Raw genomic sequence first — 21,143 nt, 5'->3', positions numbered from 1 at the left:
TGTGATGAGACTATTATCGGAAAAGGATAAGCTGGTAAAGGAAGATGTTTCATTTAGAATACATTACATTACCAAGGCTGTCCTCAAGGAACTGATCATCAACCACTAAAGTGAAATTCTTTATAGCCTGTTTATGGCTTCAATAAATTCTGTATGTGTGTGCCAGTTGTTTGATTCACAGCACTGAGTGTACAAAGCATTCTTACAGTTGATATATATATATATATATGAGAGAGAGAGAGAGAAAGTGCAAAACTGTTATGCGGCTGGTTGTACATCTTCAAAATAAGCTAAGCGTTAAAACAGTTTGGGAATCTTAGTCAGGACCTCATGGCACTAAGGTAATGAGGATATACTGTACCAATATGCTGTTAATAGCAAACTAAGTTATCATGTCTTTGGTCTAATGAGCGCAATATAGGCTACCGCCACAAAAGCATCTCCAGTAAAATCTAATTATCTGAAAATGTCACTCAGGAAGCACAGCAGTTCTTACACAAAGAACTATTTCTGTTTCATGTGCCTTTCTTCTACACTTTACTTTTTTTTCCTTATAAGTTGTCATTTGTTCTATGTCTAATACGAACCATTAGGTGAAAGCATGTGGTCTTCTCCATCAATTGCCTTCAAACAAATCTATTTGGAAAAATACGTACGTACATATTTGAGAGGCAAGGACCCATGTATGAAATAGCTCCTGTTATGTAATGATGCTCAACGGCAGCTTGGGAAAGTGCTGGTCATGACTCTTAGTGTTGTTGTGAGACTTGAAAACTACTTTGTAGTTTTAAAGCCTTCCCTTCGCCAAAGCTGAAATGTTATGAAATGCTTTTTTCTACCGAGCAGCAATTTTCAGCCGCAGGCAGTTTTCTTCGCCCACTGTGGTGATTATCGTTGGATATTATGAAAATAGCCCTGAAGTATTTAACAAAAGGAGACTTTTTCTTATAAATGTGATTTATTTTAATGCAAACCTGTCAAGCTAAGCCAAATATCATTTTATGCTATTTACTATATATTGGCCTTGAATTCTCAGTCTCCTACATTTGTAATCAGCAAAGTCATCAGTCACAGGTTCTAATTCATATAAAAACTGAATTTAAATACATGTATGCTTAATGGAAAAATAGACTAGGTCAAAGCTCCTGGCTGTCAATAAAAGCAATAATAAGACCATGTTGTGGATTCTAGTAAGTTTATTTCCACTTCTTCTAATTTAACTTTTTATTGACTAGTGAGGTGAGCATGAGTGAAACTGAATTATGTGATTAATAGTGGAAAAGTGAAAAACTACCCTCAGCCTAACCTCTCCTCAAGCAAAACTAATCTTAAATAATTTCTTCTTCTCTGAGACACATAAACGACAAATCAGGGCCCAGCCGCCTGGACTTTATTAATGTTGTTTATCAAAAATTGTCCATTGTGAGGGGTAATGGAATGAAAAAAAATTAAAGAAGTCATTGGAATTAACAATGGAGGGCTTTCTCTGTCACGCTGGTGAATGAAAATATAAAAGTGAGGGGATAATGTCCATTTGCAAACACAAGAGAGCTATAACAAGAAAATAAAGCTATTTTAACTGTGAACTAGCATCACATGAATGTTAACTCTGTATTTCAGATGCTTTGAACATGTGGTTGCTCCCACCATGACCTGTGAATATGCCGAGCAATGCCCAGAGCACCTACAGTGTAAAAGCACAGATAAACTAGAATAACTGCCTTGTAATGCATTCAGAGTAGGAAGAATGAACAACCCAAAAAATTAATATACCTGTTTTCACTGCTTTTGCCAGCTGGGTGGCAGAATTACAGTTTGTGTAAAATACATTGCATCTCTGATATCACCTCACCTTTGCTATTATAATGCCAAAAAGCACTTTTTACCCTTTTCATATCTTTTCGTAAAAGTAAGAATTTCAATTTTTTTTATGATTCACTCCACGCTTTGCTACATTTTGTCAGAACAGACTCTTGATTCCAGAGTCACACAACAGTTACACAATCTCTTCTGCTAAATTTCTGTGTCAATAATAATTAATTAGCTACAATAAAATGGATGTACCACTTTATTGTACACGAAAACAACATTTAGATGATACCCCCCAGTTCCCTCCAAGGAGGAGATACAAATCCCTCTGGGGTTGCATCAGGAAGGGTAAAACTCTGCCAAATCAAACATGCAGAGCTACCCGCTGTCGCTAACCCTTATGAATGAAGGAGCAGCTAAAAGTAGCTTTTATTGCAGGCTTCAGTAGCTTTCAGGTTCATCTTTGCTGCACTTCCAACACTGGAAAAGCACTACTCTCATTACTATTTCATGCATACGTAGGAATGAAGACGTTTAAGGAGATATTCCATGTCACTAAAGCCAGTTATCAGTGTATAACAGGAGGCAGGAGGAGAGGTGAAGAAGAGTGATTCAGGAAGCAGTGCCAGTTGATTGGCACACACGTTGTGCATTTCACATTAACCGTGGTCCCCCTATTTCTGCAGTAAGTGGAGGGTTGGTGACACATGCACAGCCATGGAGAGCTGCTTCTGCAAAGCTGGCCCACAGTATCACTGTATGATCAACAGATTTGATTTGGGTTATCAAATATTAAGCTTTAATCACCCAACTACTAATACTTGCTTTCCCCCCCTCTCTGTACCAGCAAGAATAACTTTTATATTTTCATCCCTTTTCAGTTCAGTTCATTTTATTTTTATGGCACCAAATCACAACAACAGTCACTTCAAGGCACTTTTGCAAATGCCCCTTGAGGTCACTTTCATGTGAGATCCACTAAATAAATTTACTGGTATGTTTGCAGACTGGTCATTAAACATTTCTCTAAGGCCAAAATACGAACACTGGCTGTATATTACACTTGTAAATGTTGCAGTAATTGGAGCAATGTTTCATTTTCAATAATCATTGGATAGATGACTTTTCAATTTTTATTTTTATTGATCTGCAAGGTATAGAAACTAGTTTGCTACAAGGGAAGAAAAAGATATAAAACTTGGACAACTCAGAGTAGCATGATGAATGATAGCACTATGATACTGCAATAATGCAAGCACAACAGTGATCACATTTGGAAGTTTAAGATCTTATGTGTGTTATACTGTTTTTCTGGTTACACATTTGTCTTCTGGGGCTCGGGATATTGGGAGAATCTTGATATACGAGTTTCTAATCCAACATAAACACTTCTTTTGTCAGATGGTTATAAGAGTTTAAAATCAGATAGCTTACACTGGTGTTCGTCAGATGAGGAAAAAGAGAAAAAGAAAATATCAATTTATAGAAAATATCACCTGTCTCTTCACTTTAACAGATCATTCATGTTACTTTATTGATTGTTTTTCAGCACCCTTGTGAACTCGACAGCAGTGGCAGTGTAGAACTGATTGATTTAGGCTTTAAAAAAGAAGTATATATTCTATATAGCTTTTAGCAATCGTGTGTGTGTGTGTGTGTGTGTGTGTGTGTGTGTGTGTGTGTGTGTGTGTGTGTGTGTGTGTGTGTGTGTGTGTGTGTGTGTGTGTGTGTGTGTGTGTGTGTCGTGTGTCTACACGATGCGTTTGGTTCCATTTTCTGATTCACCGGAAACATACAGTGATGTGTCCGCTGTGATTAGCACTTGTGTAAATGTCAGCCTTGTTTGCAGTGCAAGTAATGAACAAAGTTGTGGATCGTTTGACTGAGAGAAATCTTGTATATGAGGGAGAAAGGACATGTAAAAAGGGGCAGAGAACCTGCAAATGAAAAGATTAAGCAAGAAAGAAACAACCAGTGGTGGAGAGATAAGAGCAGATTGTGTAAGAGAGGAGGCAAAGCACAAGCAGAGACCTAATACACAAAGATAGAAGAAGTGAGGTAAAAGAGGAAAATATGAAACAAACAAAGAAGAAGAAGATAGGGAAGTGATAATATTTATACAAATTATTGTATATTTTAAGACAGAGGATAGTCATAAGAGGAAAGAAGACAAAAAGGCTGAAGGAGTAGTTAAAACACACTAAGAATGATTAATGAGTTAAAAAATAAAAAATGCAGTATGCGACTGATGTCTTAAAGAAATGCTTTTTGTTTTTCTTTCTGCTTAAACACATTTTTGAGGAACTTTGTTATCCCTGGAGACTTATCTAATTTTCTTCAGATTTTTTCCCCAGGTGTTAGACAATAAAAAAATTGATTGTACTTATTACATAAAGTGATAAGAGCAGGGTAACGCATTTAAAAAGAAAATCCTTTCCATCTTCGCTGTATTTCAGCTTTTCTTCTTGCTCCCAATCAGTTGGTCATTTTATTGTTCCTTTGTCCTACAATGCTTTCATTTTGCTTTCCTTTGTTCTCCATTCATGTTCCTAGACTGTTGCTTTCTTTACATAATTACTTGATTTATCTGAAGTAAATAAAACCAGTGAGCTTTGCTGGCAATTGAAATGGCTTTCTTTTCCTGCCTTCCTCCATTATCTCTATTATTAACTGGGCTTCATGAACCTGGACTGCATCATTGTTCCTTCTTTCTTCTCCACTCTACCCGTTTGACAAGCTGATGTTTTTTCCAGCATTTATTTTTTGTGATAGTTGTACTGCAATAGGCACCAAACCTCAGGAGTCGGCCACAATATTAAAGCCACCTGCCAGATAACGATGGATTAATAGTTGTGAAGTATATAGTGTATGTTGGTTTTGTTTCTTGTGTGTGTCGTGAAGTTCAGTCACAAGGGAAAACCCTTCTAAATGGGGAAGTACAGTGGGGTTGCAGTTCCAGTAGTGACAGCCAATTAGGTAAAAGTCCAATAAAATTCCATTTTAAAATACAAATCCTGGCAGTGTCCTCACACTTCCTCTCCACTCCTTCGCACCAGTGCCAACTACAGGAAAAGGAGGACAGATGCAGTCACTTTCTTTTATTTACCAACAGACCTTCATCTAACGACTGGGTCAGAACGTACCTAAATGGGCAGAGCTCCTAACTCTGCCTGTCGCTGTTCTCTGTTTGACAAGCGTAGCTAGTGTCTCACCATCCGAGGAGATAGCCATGCTCTCCTGTCCCCTCCTCACAGTCTACCAAACGGTGTGCCTTTCCTTTTCTATTTCAGGCTACATTGCTGTAACCTGTTCCAGCTGTGGTCCCCGGTAGTGATCGTCATCATCATCATCATCATCGAGTCCTTTGTCTGTTACGTGCTGCTCTGCATGGCTGTCTCCATTTCGTGTTCCAACACCCCATGATTGCTCTTTCATCCTTCTTGCCAGGTCCTCTTATTGGTCTTTAGGTGCCCGCAAGGCTCACCCTGATTTGTCAATGGCAGAGTCTTTCCAGGGCATGAACTCCCACTGGTGTGTAAAATTAGTGATAAAGAGGTGAGGAGTCTCCCAGAAACAAGTCAAACAAACATCACAATAGAAGCATGTAATAAAACTGTAAGAATAAAAACACTCATCATTTTGAAAAGATTAAAAAAAAAAGATAAAACACAGCAACCCATGTAAAACAGGACAAACCTATAAACAAACATCTCTTCCCCAGGATTGACATGTGTTTACTGCCTTCAAAGTCAGAGATCAACTCTTCTGAAAATCCCCTTTCAAATTTGTCGCATAGATGATAGTGTTTACCTACCATCTCTTTTTTTGTTTTGCTTCAGTTGTTCTGATAAACTGTGCAAACTATTTTTTCTTTGGTGAATTGCTGAGCTCTTCTAACTTTACCAAGTCAGAAAATAATTTCTAAGATAAAAACCATAGAGCACCAGAAATAGAAGAAACAAGCAGAAACGCTATGCTAGGTTGCACAACAAAATGCAAAAACTTTCATTTGCAAAACTACAAATCTACTTTGTAGAAAGCCTTGGACAAACGGATCTCAAATAGGGGAATTCACAACTATATAATAAAAACATATCAGTTTTTCACATTATGGCCCTTTCTTGGTCCTTTGTGTGTTTTCTTTAGTTCTACAAGGATCTGATGTTTTATAATGAAGATTTTTATTAGTATTAAAATCTGATCTTCGTGGCTTTATTGTAATATAGTATACCTAATGTAATGCTCTGGACTGTGCCACTTGGTACTATGGTATTTTGCACTGCTCTGTTTTTACTGCAGCCCAGGGCTACTGGAAAGTAGATGAGAGGAGAAAGGAGGGAGGAGAAGAAGAAAAAGAGGAGCCCAGGGCTATTTTTTTTTAGCACAATCCCCTCCCAACCCCCAAAATAGTTGCCTGTTTTTAGGCTGTCCCCAATAACAGGAGTGTGGCTGCAGGTGAGAGAGAGAAATGAACACATGACTGTTCTTTCCAGGGCATTATCATAGTCCTAATTCAGGGTCATTTTAATAAAAGCAAACAGGAAGATACTAAGACGGGCATTTTTCAGTACAAGCTTGTACTCTCAATGTGCCTTTTTTTTTTAAATGTCATGCACAAAGTATAAGAATTACTTTACTACCTGTGTGGGATTATGAGAGATGTTACCTTTGATCCTCATTAAGAAGTGTCTGCATAGATGGTGTAGCTGAGTTTTCATGCATCTGAAATCACTAACACTGACAAACACGCACACAAACAAGCATGCATACATGTGCGTGGGGTACTGGCCTTTGTGTTGCTGCAGACAGAAACTTGACCCTTTGCGGGTGAAACTCTGCAGCTTACGTGGAGATTTTAAAAAGAGATCGAATGAACTTGCATATGTGACTGTTGCATAACAGCTGTTTTATGTTTGAGCTCTACTACAGTTGTTAAATGTTTAAAGGTCACACTTTGATATTGTCTTAAAACAGTTGCATTGCATATATGATCGTATTAAATGCATTCTCAGTCAAAAGCCTCCAGCCCAACAAAGACACTTTGAGCAGGTGATGTTACATGCCACTGATAGGTTTTTATGTCTGGGATTAAATGTATGGTTGGATATCTGCTGACCTGTGGCATGACTTGGAAGGTTTTCTCTGAGAAGAAGAGGACAAAGTGAAAGTGCACTATGTGTGTGTGTGTCATCTCAGTCAGTGTTTAAGGACACAGCCGACTGCAGGCTGGTCTCTCCTCACAGCTGATGTCTGATACTCTCCCCTCTTTCATTTTGTTTCTGCTACAGTTTTTCTCTCTTGACATTTCAGACTAATTCAGTTCGGCAGACTGATCATCGCTGCCCTCCAGAAACCTCACCACTCAGCAAGGGCAACCTTTCAACAAACCTGCTCATCTTTCCTCACAGATTCCCATAGATTTCCTTTATTTTTGGTTCACTTTCCTTCTTGTTTGGTATTAGATTTGTGCATTGTGTTTTTCTTGAAACATCAACCACATTACAGCCGGTCTGTTTTTAGCTAGTATAAGGAAGAAATATAGTTTTAAATTTCAGTCCAAGTAGACTTTTTTTTTTTCACCTGTCCCAATCCAATCATCCAACCTGTAGAAAATGGAAATTTAATGCATTCTCACTGAAGGGAGATATCTGAAGATAGGCATAAAGGTCTTCTAATGCTGGCTCCTTAATGCATCAGACATGCAAACATTACAGCAGATAATGGCCCCCCTTTGAAGAGAAGGCAAAGTTGGAGCTTGAAGGGTTTGAGGAGCAATATGTCCAATGTTTTCCGTCAAGTGAACAAGAATTTGGAAATTCTGTTCTGCACAATGTTTAGTTCAGGTTAATTTTCACTTGCATTTGACTTTTGCTGTCAGTCTATGGTAACCTTGTTAAGGTTAGAAACCAAAAACCTAAATTAAATAAGATTCAGATGAGGCTTTCATTATGGTAAATGTGATGTCAAGTGGTCCTAAACAAGTGTCCATAAAGACATCAAAATGATGCATGCCATAACCCTTACACAGCAGTTTAAAGTACACCGTTTGCATATTTAGTACCCAGTGGGTTTGACAAAACGGCTGTATTCGATGTCCTGCGATTGGGCTTGGGAACTGTTACATCCTGTCATTTACTTAGTTTTTCTGTGGGTCTATTTAGGTTTAAAAAAACAAAACATTTCAATACAGACAAGGTACGCCTGACTGTAGGTGAGAGACAGAAAAGTGATGATGTTCCTTAGTGTAGTGGTGGAAGACTGGCATTTACAAAGAGTGCAGTAATTAGTTTTAGATAGGTGTTAACATTGCCCCATTTATCACTCACCATGGCCATCAAATACTAAGTACACAAAGAATTGTGTTCAGAGTATGCTGTCGAAAAAAACTCCAAAAATGCATCTATAGTCTATTCTGTACAGTATCTGCACCAAGGCACTAAAAGCAGTGTCCACGTCCACCCGTGTATGGACCTCACGACTCTCTGCATGCACGTGCCAGAATTTTGGAGCACTTAGAGTAATCGGTGTTAGAAACTGTTTCTGTTTAGGATAAATTAAGTGCAGGATTCATGCTTTAAAAAATCTTTACTAAGGCAACGCAGAGTATATTTAACTCTAGTCATAATACCAGAGTTAGAACCAAAATTCTTACAATACGATCACTTTTTGGCACAACACCTGGAGCTAAGGGGCAAAACAATCGCATGAGTGCTGCTGTTTGACTGAGGACAAATAAAGTAGTCGTGGTAAGCCAATCACATGACCACTTCAAGATGACAAAGCAACAAGGTGACATATACCAGTTTTTTCCTAGTTTCGTCACGTTTGCTGTTTAAGGACAGAGCTAGCATGCACTCTCTGCTTATGACCAAAAAATAAAAAACAACAACAACAACAAAAAAAAACCTGCCCTTTTGTGTTGGTGGAAAAATGCACCATGTCGACCAATCAAAAAATTATATGGCAACATGACATTTGGTTGTTTAGGAAGAGGGGGAAGTTTTAGGAGTGACTGCGAGAGAGAGAGAGAGAGAGAGAGAGAGAGAGAGAGAGAGAGAGAGAGAGTTAAAGACAGCAGAAAGAGAGAGAGAGCAAGTTTTGAGATGTGAGAGATTTATGACGCTTAGCGTGTTTGGAGTATGTAGTTAATGTGTAGTGTTGTGGATAGTTTTGTGTTGTGTGTCAGAACAATGAGGCGACTGCTGTCTCCAGGTAGAGAACAGGAGTGATACACCTGCTGCTGTCAGACCTGCAGGTATCAGGCTGTGATGTTCTCCTTTATAGTGGACAGAAGCATCTTATTGAATGCAGAACAGCTGATTCTTCTGTAAATAGTTTGAAATGGTTATTTTTTTTAAAAAAGGGTAAAAGGTAAATGGCTGCAAATAACTTTGTTTGCAAAACTTGTGCGTATGATTTTAAAATTGACAATTTATATTTGCATTTAAAGTTATGAAATATGATTCAATAAACATGTTTGTGGTTGTTACAGTAAAAAATATAACGTTTTCTACTTGGATTTTATGTTTTTTGTCTGATTTTAGATCAATTGTGTTAATACAGTATGTCAAAATGAAAACATAACTGTAAATTCAGACACGTGAGGTTGTGCTGAAAAGGATGATACCAAACAAGGCAAATAAACAGTTTTAAAAGGTGAAATGTAGAGGGAAAATCAAAAGTAGTTAAAAATGGCCAATTAGACCCTGGAGGGTTAAACATTTTTCTTTCTAAAGTAACGCAATAGTTACTTTTCAAGTAATTAATTACTTTTAGAATCTTGTAACTCAGTTACTAACTCAGTTACTTTTTTGAAGAAGTAACTAGTAACTATAATTAATTACTTTTTCAAAGGAACTTGCCCAACACTGGTGGACATATGTGATTGTGCTTTTTTTTTAACAGCATTTTATTATTAAATTGTATTGTTTTGTGTGCACTGAAAAGACAAACACTTGAAGTGACAAACAAGAGACGAAAGGTGCAAAAACAGTCAAAGTTGGGTGAACATGTCAAACATATTATGGATTCTCTGCCAGCTCAGCTGACACCTTCTGCAGAGAAGGAGAGAGAGAGATGCTTTGTGACTCAGCATTATTTACAGATACTCTGTTTGGAAAGATTATTCACCACAGTCCCACTCCATGTGTGTGTGTGTGTGTGTGTGTGTGTGTGTGTGTGTGTGTGTGTGTGTGTGTGTGTGTGTGTGTGTGTGTGTGTGTGTGTGTGTGTGCATAGATATATGACTTTTTGCAAATATGATAGAACAGCCTTTATTGAATTTTTGATTTCTTATCAGTGTGTATACAGCACTGATTACGATTTATCCACACAAAATGACCATTCCTGGCACTGAAAACTCTAGTTATAGGAACACGCCAAAGACAGCTGCCACTAAATACACAAGTCATCCATGCATCTGTTTTCTGCCACTTATCTGGGTCCAGATTGCAGGGGCAGGAGTCTAAGCTGAGATGCCCAGACCTCCTCCTCTTCAGCCATGTCCTCCAACTCTTTTCCCAAGCCGACCAATAGCCAGTGTCTTCCAGGGTCCTCTCCTTGAAGAACGTGCCTGAAACACCTCTTCTGGGAGAAAACCCGGTGGCTTCTTAGTCAGATGCACCTCAAGTGATTTTTGTTGATATGCCCCTCTACTCCTAGCTTCTCAAGAATGAGCTCCTCCTGCCATCCTTAAGGGAGAGCGCTGCTGTCCTTCTGTGGAAGCTCAGTTGTATCCACAATCCTATTCTTTCAGTCACTACTCAGAGTTTATGCCCATAGGTGAAGGTACAAACCGACTGATAAATTGACAGTTTTGCTTGTTTAGACTTTCTTCTAGAACATCTAAATCAATGTTGTCCTGTAAACAGCTTTTATACTTCCCTAAACTTTCCAAAGGTTGCCTAGGTGTTAAAAAGGCTATAATTTCAAGTTCTTTGCAAAAGTTCCTTCCTCGACTTTCCACTTTGCCACTGTCTGTTTAGTGTGGCTCTCAAGCAACTGTTCCCTCTATACTGACAGTGATGGAGGTGATGCACAAGTAGGCACGTAAACAAAAACTGAAAAAAGCTACTTTTTGTTTTCTTTAATTTTACACTTCAGTTAGAAAACCTTTCTAACAGATGTGCTTCCTATCCTTGCTGCCGTTATCAGCCGTTAAACTCTTCAGTGCAGCTACATTAGCGCATGAGCACTAAGATGATGCAATCAATTAATTGGAGAAACGTACTGGCACTTTTTCACATAATTTGTTAAGCACTCTGCTTTTGCTTTGATGGTATTTTAAGTGCCCACGTATAAACACTTTATGTAAGATGTTTTGTAGTAGTAGTAGTTTGAGTAACACGCCATTAGTGGCTTTTTTACCTTAGCTGTTGGTGTCCAGAAGAATCACATCACTGAGGTTTAATTGGAGCTGTAAACTACTCCTGGAGGACAGTGCCTTAACAAGACAAAACATCCCCCTCTGGCTTTTTGTGTATGACTGTGCATCTCATTCCTGTTAAAAAGTGTGGCCTTGTATGCACAGAGGTGCGAGTGGGTGTGTGTTTGTTACCGAGAGAGCAAGACTTAAATCCATATTGCACATATGGGTTTCCTATTCTTACTCACTTTGTATGGCTTTATGTGTGTACAAGTATATGCATAACCGGATGATAAATTTCTGGTTTTGGCATAAAGCTTTATTCATTTTTTAAACTGCCACATCCTAATTATACCAAAATGTAAACTATCCTTCTTCAAAACACCAGACTAGAATTATTATAATCATGACAGTCAAATAAAATGCAGAGATAACGACCACGTCTCAGCCTGTATCCTACAAGGACTTTAATGTATTGCAGTTTGACAAACTACCACAAGCAGGACTTTGAATTGCTTGCTTTTTCCCAAAGTGAACAACAATGAAATTCCTTTTCTTCTGACTGCTTCCCTTAAGGGTCACTACAGCGATCGTCTGTCTCCATTTCACCCTACCTGTAGCATCTTTCCACTGTCACAATATCCTGATGAGTTTAAGGGCTCAGTCACTTATTTTGGGTCACACCAAGTAAAACACTGATTCGATTTAGTAAATTGATGACAGTAAAAAGATGACAGTAATGGAAATGCTCATCTTGGGGTTTTAAAATGGAGCTTCAAGACCAAAGGTGATTTCATGGGAACTGTCCATCTTTATATTGCTGCCATTCATACAATACTAAGCTCTTATATAACTCACATTGGTGTGTTTAAAAACGTGTGCATTTCTGCTCCAAAACTTTAAACTGTGATTCTGTGGATATTTATTTGCATTTGGAGCAGCCCCAAGTGGCACTTCCACTTTGGCTTAATTTTTCAGTCTCAGTGGATGTTTGCTGCTTAATGGACACTTTACTGTGCAACTTTGTGGCAGGAAAACATTAAACTAAACATTCAGGATTAACATTTGAGCTAAAACTTTTAAAAAACCAGATGGCATCAGTCTCAATTGAACATTCTGCAGAAAGGGCAGAGACAAAAGTGCAAAAGTTACATTTATGGATGAAACTTTTCTTTTTTTTCAACATACTCTCGCTAACATTTGTGGAGTTGTATAGCATATGCACATTTTTGCAACATTAGTGCTTAACTTCCTCAGTTTAGGAAACTCCAAGGCTTCTCATGGATTACCAACACGCTACTGCTGATGAGTAGGGATGGGTTTCGTTTAGGTTTTATCCGATACCAGTACCAAACCGGTACTTTTGAAGCGGTGCCGGTGCTTAAACGGTGCTCGAACCGGTGCTTAAAGAATGAAGAACACAAACTTTGTCCAAAAACCTCTCATGTTTAGCTGATTTTTTTGTAAAAAGATAACAATGTTAGCCTTTTCTGCAGCTATAGAGGATTTATGGCATCACTCTTGGCTGGAAGCAGTGCTTAATCAATGGAAAAAACACAAACTTTGTCCAAAAACCTCTCATGTTTAGCTGTTTTCCACTTTTTCTTTGGTCATTTTAGCCTTTTTGGCCAGGGTGAAGGGAGTATCTGCCATCAAACAAGAAGACAGCCACATGTAACTATGACGATGATTGCTAGTTCACCTTACATGCATTAATTTAATAACGTGGTTAGCTTACACATGAACAACATTAAGCTACTCACGCAGAGAAGAACGGCTGCTGCTGCCATCATCATCATCCATCATCATTTCTGCTACACTGGCAGGGCTACGGGCCACGACTCTAATCTTCGGGTTTTTGGGGGATGTTGCTAACTTCGGGTCCGATAACAGGCAACCCACCCGCAGTAGATGTGCTCGGTGTGAGGTCTCGCAGCAAGCTATCAAATACGGTGCATTTCTCGGCTTTTAAAAAAACGCCATGCGTTGCCAGGTGTTCCATCAGATTCGAGGAGTTACCTCCTTTGCACAGTATCACCTTAAAGCACTTGTTGCAGGCTGCTGAGTTTGCATCTTTTGCTGTGAAATACAGCCAGACTTTTGACCGCTTCGCCTTGGGCATTTTTAATCTGTAGCTCTGCTCTAAAAGAACGTACGTACCTGGGCCCGCCTACTATCCTTGGAAAGGTAAAATGATTGGCTAGAATCTAAAGTGTATGACATCTCAGGAAAAAAAAGCACCGAAATGTGCGCTGCTTTTCGGTCTGGCTACTACTGTTTATGTCAGAACCGGTGCTATAATGGCACCGGATACTGGTACCCATCCCTACTGATGAGTCATAATTTCTCCATAAGAAAGTAGATTGTGGCTAAATAGGAAGTACTTATTTGAAGAATTTGGCAATTCATTTTAACAGTTTAGAATTGTGTACATATATTTTTATTTTAGTGGTGCAAAAAGGTCAACAACTATATTCAAAGGTATCTTTTGAATTTCTCTGATATTAATGTTATTGATCCTGTTGTTGTAAATCAACAAAGTATAGCAGATCATATTCTACATGATTCAACAGAGTATGATAAGCAGAGCAGTTATAAAAGAGACACCGAGCCAGAGTTTGCATGCATGAAATTATTGTAGCAGTAACCATGTATTTAGACTTTAAATGTATTTCTAATTTCTCCTTTCTACTTGAGATTAGTGGGACATGAAGTTAAACTAAGGACCACATTCATTTTTCTTGCTCATATGCCTATAGTGGCATTTATGCCCATAGGAATAGTTTGTCACAAACCGGTCTGAGTGAAATGTGCTAAACGGCTGCATTCCGTTTGCAACCACACTGCCTATTGCACATTTCACAGCATATTTCTCCCTTTCTTTCTGCAACACATTAGGTTTTTCAGGTTGCTACTGTTTGTAAGGAGTTGGAGATAGTGGAGTAATGTTTCTTGCCTTGAGCTTTTTGCCTCAGAGACAATGCACGTTAATCAGCATAACTGTGAATGATCCCAGTCTGCTAAATGGCTAATTTTATACTGTTGTCCCTCTACCTGTTTTCCAATTGTGTCATATCCCATCAATTTAAAGCTATACCTTTATTTAACCTATGTCCCCTGCATATGCTTGCTGTGCTCCTGCAATTTTAGCAGGATTGTTTGATTGACAGTTGTGAGAATTTCTGTGCTCTGAGGAGGCACACAGGGCTGCAACACCTCTGAATTATGAATGAACAGGCTCAAGCTCTTACCTTCCTGTGTCAATGGAGCACATGCAGTCTATGGGCGTTCTATTCAGCTTTTCCTCATTAACACCTTTTAAAAATAATTTGGAAGAAATAAATGTAAAAACAAATGCACTGACCTGAAACGATTAATTGAACAGTTTGAATTTCCATTTAGTACATCTGTTAGTGTGATCTTCAAAGTTAACAAAATCCTCTTTCCCGAACCTTAAAAACCTCATTTCAGATACCCATGCCTTTCTCTGCTCTATAGCATCACCCTGCCAAGCCTGTAGTAAATTAGCTGGTGAGCTGGCTGCATCACCAGGCAGAATTTATGGGCTCATGGCTCATCATCTCCAGGGATTTCACCTAATACCACCTATGGGTTAATCCAGGAGTCTTCTTTGCGATTTCTTTGACACTCATCATGCAGCCCATTATTCATCCCATCTGACAACTCTTGTTTCCCGATTGTACTCCTCTAACCTCATTACCCAACCATTCACTTCCTCAGTAAACCACCTTATCTGTTTTTCTGCTTCCTGACTCTCCAGCTGTTTCTCTTATAAGACCTGTGACACTTGCTTTGCCCTCTGCCTCTGAGTTGGGAAAACGTCCCTCTGGCCTATTAGCTTTGCTTCTGCTCCTCTTTAAATTACTTCCCAGCTTCCATTCTGTTGTCGATTCTCGTGTTGACTCTATCTGAGTCTGAATCTTTCTCTTTCTCAGAATGAGAAAGGAAAAAGATTTAGTCATAGCAAGAGCTTATCTATTCTGTTTCACTGCTTGATTCTATATTTTCCCATCAAGCTAGTATCTGTCACTTGTTTTAGTGTCCCTTTCAGAGCCCTTTTGTCTGCTGCAGTCTGCATCTATCCAAATCTATACCCCATGGTTGCTGATCCTGCCTTTTGAAGTGTTATACCCAAGTTGCCTTTATTTGTTTGTTCAGGTCTCTCTTCAAAAGTCTGTTTTTGAAGGTATAAATTCTTGTTTTTACACATGCAGATGTGTACTAGATGTCTAAATTCACATACTCTTGGTGATTTTTTGCTTTACTTCAGATTTCCCCCCTGTGACAGGGCACTTAACCTAAAACTGGATTAGGATTATCTGTTTTCACATAAATTAATATACTGTGCTCGCCTTCTTCATCTGATAGGACTGACAGGTTAGACAAGATTTTTGGATCAACTTATTAGCTGTATGCGGCAACCTTATGATTATTGCATAAGATGCTAACTCAGAGAGAAAAATGATGTCATCTTCCCATCACATGGCTGGGAGAAGTAGGGGAATGGCATGAAGTAAAATTCCAATTAACCAGTAATCATAAAGGGAATCACTCCTTTAATCACTGCTACTTCTAATGAAAAGATTCATATGAATAAATACAAAATGAATCATGTTACCTGACAGCAGAATCTGACCTTTGTGCATTAGCAGTCAATTCCTCGAATCTGTTTATTTCCTTGTTGTTAAAATCGGTATCTTTGACCGCCTTCCAGTTAAGTGATGATCATATTGAATGGTTTGCAGTGCAGAACCGTGTACTGACTGATGGACCAAACTGTTTTCATGAAGCGTATGACTGGCCTTAGAGTGCCAACAAATCATGTTTTCTTGTATAAAACAAAAAAAAAAATGGATACTCTATTACTGAAGACTAATCTTTTGAAAAACTGTAGTCCTGTGGTTTCTACATCTATGGAGGTTTCTGTTGCTGGAACGCAGTCTTTTCTTTCACAAAACACTGTTTCAACACCCATCTTGCTCATACATTTGATTTGTAGCTCAAATCCATGTATTCAGTTGTTGTGCAGTTGAATATTTCTTCTTCCTTTGGCACAGCTGATCAAGACATCCTGATTGAAAGACTCATTATTGTAACTCGTTATTCCTTTGCCTGAGCAAACCATCCCTGGATCTTTTACAAACAGCCCAACATCCTACAAGGCTTCTCACCATGCAGGTCTTCTAAAAGGTGTCACGTGACACTGATTCTATCCTCTTTTGGGATCACTTTCAGAGCACTTCTTGGGCAGATACCTCTCTATATTAAAATAAACTTTTGCATTCATATGTAACTACTAAGTTCTGACATTAAAACAATTGCTTTTCGGTGTTCTCATAGTCGACTCCTGCATGTGAATGTTAGTCTGTTGTAAAAGATGTTGTTAGCTGCGTCCAAGTCACCCCTGGTTTCCATTATGACCTCTCCCCCTTGCAACACTCCTATACGCACTGTCTTTTCCAACTACAACATAAAAGAAAATCTTTGCACAGGACATTTTAAGGGCTGAGCAAGGTGAGATGAGGAGACGCTGGGGATTAAATGGAGAGTCCTGGGATAAGGGGACAAAAGCTTCAAGCCTCAGGGAGGGAATGGTCAAGAAACTGGTTGCTACACCTACATGATACTTTGTTCTTGTGCATGTGATCCAATAATAATGATAAACCTCTCTTAAGAAAGAAAATTAAGACATGGATTATCATAACAGCGTGACATGTTTTTGGACTATTTTCAAATGGACATTCCTGTAAGCGAATATGCCAGTAACGGAGGGGGGCAGAGTATCCGAGAGAGAAACACACAGTGTGTATGGACCTATAAACACACATGCTGAGAGAGCGAGAGGGAGAGAGAGGGAGGGAGAGAGAGAGAGAAGAAGGGAGAGAGAGACAGAGGCTGAGCTGATCCTCAGTCGGTTTGTGAGGGAACAGGCGAAAGAGAGACCTGCTCACACGCTGACACACATACACACACACGCACACACACACACAGGCACACTCTCAGTCTCATACACTCTCGCTCTCTTACTCGCGCTTGGGGGGGGGGGGACGGGAAGGGAAGAATGAGGAAGAAGTCCGATCTGCTGCGAGCCTTGTCCCAACAAATGCGGGCATGCTAATGAAGCACCGCTCCGGTCATCCGATCATACAGGTCAGCCGGGTCGAACTACATGGAAACGAGGAGTAGGCAACAAACGAAGATAACAGCAACAAATAACCAGGCGCTGCATGGGAATCCAGACTCTTCCCTCCTTTCGTGCGTCTCGATCGGTGGATACGCCGTCTTGGCTGGCATATAAGAGCTCCCTGCGTCTCCATTACCATTCCCCACCACTGGCTTACCTCTACTACTACTACTACTCCTCCTCTTACTCCTTGTTCTACTAATATTATTAGTAGAGCTACAGTGCAGCTTTTACTACGGACTTCTCCGGATCGTGGCCACTCAAGGGATTAAAAGGTAGGCACTCTGCAGTTTTCTGGGTGTGCTTCATTACGGATAATGACATTAATAGCGAGGTGGGCAGCTTTGCATACATTTTGCGGCTTTGTCTGGTAAAAGCAAGTTTTACACAGGGAGGTAAAGTGAATGGGATGGAAAGCGGACCCTTTCGTCTCGTGGAGCTCCGACTGAAGACTGAAAGCACCATGCGTTGGAAGGGTTTGGATGCAGTGTGGAAACGATGTTCCCTCACTCCCATTCTCCCCCACCGAGCTTTCCACACTGCGCCTTTCTTCCACTGTGATTTGGGAATGTACATAGATTGAAGCTTGGGCTTAGAAAGAACCGAGTACGATGGGAGGTGCTTATCAATGTTTTTTCGCCAAAGTGAACAGACAGCATGGTTTCATGGGGTGTATTTCTTTTTTTTTTTTCTTTATTTGCTCTACACATCCACGCTCCTTCCACGCTCTCCACTCCTCTAGCCGCCTGCCCCACTTATTTATAGAGGAGTCATTACGGATGCAGAGCACGTTCAGACAGCCATGCTCTCACCTTTTTATAGGCGTTCAATGTGGAAGTTGGGTGACAAACATTCGCAACCAAAGCTAAATTTCCCTGCTCTGTATGGTAATCCTTGTAAAGAGTGAATGCGCATTGAAAGACACATTTGAGCAATTCTGCAGGTTCCATGTCCTGTGCGCCAAGCAGTGCAATTCGGAGGTGATGGAGTGCCTTTGTGCATCAGTGGAGAGCAGGTTTCGGGGAAAACCTGCGCGTGGACCCGGTGTTTGAGTTTCAGTGGGCTTCTGATTTAGTACTTTTTTACTAACAAGTTGGATTTAAAGACACAGAGGGGAAAACTGGCTTAATTTTTGTTTAATTTTCTGTCTGCTTTTGGCAAAGGTTTTTAAACCAAACGGTAGCAGAGCTTCACATATTAGTTAATGTAAACCTATACCGTAAAGTAATTATTGCCCCCGTGTGACACTCCAAGTGTCTCATCTGTTGAGGATTACTTGGCAAATCAGGCAGGTATCATGTAGGCTTTCTAGGCATTTCGCTTTCACCTGACATGAGTCGGGGCTTTAATGGTCATGACACAGAGGAACTGGAGCTCGTTCAGTGTGGATGATATAAAATATTTATTTTTAACAATAAAAAAAGAATGTCAGTCAGCCTTTACAGCTTTATTTAACTCCTAGCAGTGCTGCATTTATTTATTTATTTATTTATTTATTTTTAAAGAACTCGTCCTGCTGCAGTGGTGTTAATCCAGAGTAGGTATTAAGACAAAACAGTTTAAGATTTTCGGTAACAGACCCATTTTCCAATAATAAAATTGGAACTTTTCCCATATCAGACACCAGATTCAGGTCGTCTCTCAGTGGGTGTACATTAGGCTTGTTCTTAACCTGGTTGTGTGAGAATGTACCACACATGCACGCAACTTCCACACTTGTAGGTGACAGCTAAAGCTAAGTCAGTGCTCAGTGTCTGAGAGGAAGCTGAGTCTGTGACTAGACGTTTAACTGTATCTGATGTAAATGTAATAATTCTGTATTATTAATGCCATGAGTGTACTGAAAAAAATTCCACGTCGGATATGAATTTTTTTTTTTCCATTAAAGGACGGGAATTTTTGTTTTAATCCTAATAGTAATAGTTCAGTTTAAGGCTTTGTTTTCCTCTATGATTGTTAGGTTATGCTAACATTAGGTCAAAATGACTTTTTTTCAAGAATGACATCATTTGAAAAAAATATTTCCATTCATCTTTTTTCCCCACACATCCCTAAGCTGTTCTGCTTCTTTCAGCAAAAGAGACCCTGTTCACTATAGTTTAAAGTAAACAAGAACAAATTAGGTGATGAGAAAATCATGAGAAAAACAGTAAATTTTGCTACATCTCAGACATTCCCTTGTAAAGTAAATGCTCCTTTTTCACTGTTTTGCCACATTTTTTGTCAAGGTGTTTATGCTAATACAGTCAGTTCAACACTCAATGGGCAAGTAATTAGCCATTCAAGATGAGCTCAGAGACAGGGTCTATCTATTAGAAATCAGTGTGCAGTTTGGTGCAGTCACTGAGATTTATCATTATTTTTAGTAATTAATTATGCTGATTAGTGGGAATCCTTAGTTTAATTTGTGGGTGTATTGCTATAAAATAATGCTGGTATAGATTCAACGAGATCCTGGGAGATTTTGGACCATATTAACATGATAACATGACATGGTTACTGCCAGTTTGTGATGAGAATCTCCCACATCCCAAAAGTGCTGTCTTTGGATTGAGATCAGGTGACAATAGAGGTCATTTGAGTACAGTGAAGTCATCACCATGTTCAAGAAACCAGTTTGAGATGACTTGACCTTTGTGACAATGTTCGTTATCCTGCTGGAAGCAGCCATCAGAAGATGGGCATAGTCAGCAACTATACACATGTAGGCTATGGCGGTTAAATGATGCTCTATTGATAGTAAGAGGGCCAAAGTGTGTTAAAAAATCCCCCAGCAGCAGCAGCAGCAGTGTGAACCAGAAAAGGCAGTATGGATTCATGTTTTTGTATTGTTTATGGCATATTCTGACCCTACGATCAGCACAGAAATCAGACGCTCATCAAAACAGGCAACACTTTTCCAGTCTTCTATTGTTCACTTTTGATTAGGCTGTTCTTAGCTGACAGGAGAAACACCTGGTGAGGTCTTCTGCTGCTGTGAGTTCAGAGATGCCCTTCTGCATGCCTTGGTTGTAATGAGTGGTTATTGCCGCCTTCCTATTAGCTTGAAGCAGCATAGCCAGTCTCCTCTGACCTCTGACATCAACAAAGCATTTTCACCCAGAGAACTGCCACTCACTGGATATTTTCTTCTTATTTCAAGCATTCTCTCTAAACTCTAGAGAACCTGTCTCACATCAGCAACCATGGCATGTTCAGATTCACTTAAGTCATCGTTCTTCCCCAACTTGAATGGGTTGTCCTGATATACTTAAATGCACTGAGTTGCTCCTCCTTGTGTTCTATGTGCCATCCATGAGTATATATCAGTAAAGTCAAATACAAATACTAAAATAGTAATGGTGGATAGAAAATTTATTAAAGGCTTTGTAAAGATCATTACTTATACACTAACGGTTGTTTTTGTTATAGAAATGCTAGACTCTTTAATTCCTTTAAAAGTATGCTAAACTGTGAAAGTTAAAAAAGCAATACTCAGTTCAATAAGATCATTAGAAGGAAATGAACATGATTTATTGATGTTCAAATTCAGTTTTAGATATTTAGTGGTTAGACTCAGCTGGCCCATCACACCAGAATTTAATCCCAGCAGTGATAGAGATTAGGGCAGGACCCCCGGGAGTTTAGATGCTGGTAGTGGAGATGACGACACAGGCTTGAATGGAGGCTGAGTAATAGGGAGGAGGTTGGTTGCATGAAGGCATCTGCAAGATGTTTGGACTTGATCAGTGTTGTCACAATCAGCTTGACAGCATGGGAAACTGG

General features: G+C 39.4%; 2 protein-coding genes across 6 annotated transcripts in view; one reads left to right on the top strand and one right to left on the bottom strand.

The window, feature by feature from the left end:
• Positions 1-21,143, bottom strand: part of LOC146655355 (uncharacterized) — a 330,938-nt gene that overhangs the window by 248,037 nt on the left and 61,758 nt on the right. The gene's annotated exons all lie outside the window — the stretch shown is intronic.
• The window catches only part of slc8a1b (solute carrier family 8 member 1b), a 149,049-nt gene continuing 145,033 nt past the window's right edge, over positions 17,128-21,143 (top strand). Inside the window, exon 1 of one of the 4 annotated variants that reach the window (XM_085427462.1) lies at positions 17,128-17,653. The gene's annotated coding sequence lies outside the window, so the exon portion shown is untranslated. The remainder of the gene's footprint in view (positions 17,654-21,143) is intronic. The other 3 variants (XM_085427464.1, XM_085427461.1, XM_085427463.1) reach the window with 3 other exon arrangements.

Source organism: Rhamphochromis longiceps, linkage group LG13 (assembly GCF_057381845.1).
Source record: "Rhamphochromis longiceps isolate RC_006_pf linkage group LG13, R_longiceps_female_GT1.1, whole genome shotgun sequence".
NCBI lineage: Eukaryota > Metazoa > Chordata > Actinopteri > Cichliformes > Cichlidae > Rhamphochromis > Rhamphochromis longiceps.
The sequence above is the reverse complement of the archived record's forward strand: the minus strand, read 5'-3'. Positions and strand labels throughout refer to the sequence as shown.